The 1,239-nt window shown below is 53.3% G+C and overlaps 1 non-coding gene across 1 annotated transcript; it reads right to left on the reverse strand.

Moving 5' to 3' along the window:
* Positions 1 to 763: 763 nt before the first annotated feature.
* Positions 764 to 954, reverse strand: LOC122486270. The gene has a single exon (XR_006298118.1). It is a non-coding gene; the product is annotated as a U2 spliceosomal RNA (small nuclear RNA).
* Between the last annotated feature and the right edge of the window lie 285 nt (positions 955 to 1,239).

The raw sequence follows: 1,239 nt of genomic DNA on the forward strand, positions 1-1,239 counted from the left end.
CCTCAACTTTCTACGATGTGGTTGGCCCTTTAGAGACAAAGCATGCCCCCCCGCCGCCCCCGTCTCATACCACCAACGGTGAGGTTAAGAAAACATTTCACTTTTGTGCAGAAGGCAAAAGGGAGCACGGTTGAGAAGGTATGTCACTTTGTAGGTATGGACCTCCTACGATGATAACCTTCCGCTTAAAAAATGACCACCGACTTGGGGCGCCTGGGTGGCTCAGTCTGGTTGGGCCTCCGACTTCGGCTCTCAGATCATCATCTCGCAGTTCGTGGGTTCCGGCCGTGTCGGGGCGGGGGTGGGGTGGGGGGGTCTCTCTCTCTCTGCCCCTCTTCCGCTCACACTCTGTCTCTTTGAAAAACAAGTAAGCACTAAAATGAAGACAAAACAAACAAACCACCTGCTTACAGTATTCAGTCATTTACATGCCATAGACCCCACTCAGGAGCACGACCAGGAGACGGAAGTAGTAAGAGAGGTGACCGTGTGTCGGGCTTAGTCGGACTCCACGCCCGTCCAACCTGGGAGCAAGGATTTGGAAACTTAAGTCCCCACAGCAAGTGTCGTTGCGACCTGACTGCTAGTTGCTACTGCCCAAAAGCTGCACCTAAGAACAACGGTTTCAGAAAAAACAAGACTCCGCGCTATCTTACAGGCGCTCTCAGAAGAGGAGAAACCACAAACGCCAGGCGATGCACCCCGCAACGTTCACAACCGCACGCTGATCTTGAACACCAAAAGTACTATCCCCCCCCAGAGGGAGGAAGACACCGTTCCTGGAAGTACTGCAATACCAGGTCGATGGGTGGAGTGGACGGAGCAAGCTCCTATTCCATCTCCCAGCTCCAAAAATCCATTTAATATATTGTCCTCGGATAGAGGACGTATCAGATATTAAACTGATAAGAACAGATACTACACTTGATCTTAGCCAAAAGGCCGAGAAGCGATACCGGCTGTGCCCGCCTCCCCGCCACCGCCCTGCCGCCATCCACATTGCACTCACGGTGAGCCAGGTCACCCTCCTTCCAGGTCTCACTTCCCTCGCTTCTCGGACTTTGGTATGGGAGCCACACTAGGCAGCAGGCTCTTGTGCAGGTTTTTAAATCTCTGCCTTTTAAAAGAGAAATTGTGTTCTCTGTCGTTGCTTCGTCGCGCTCACCCAGAGGCCATTTCTCATTTGAATGCCCCGCCCCTTCCGCGCGGCGAGGTGTAACCGCGCCCACCACTTCCCAG

This window comes from Prionailurus bengalensis, chromosome E1, assembly GCF_016509475.1.
Source record: "Prionailurus bengalensis isolate Pbe53 chromosome E1, Fcat_Pben_1.1_paternal_pri, whole genome shotgun sequence".
Lineage (NCBI taxonomy): Eukaryota > Metazoa > Chordata > Mammalia > Carnivora > Felidae > Prionailurus > Prionailurus bengalensis.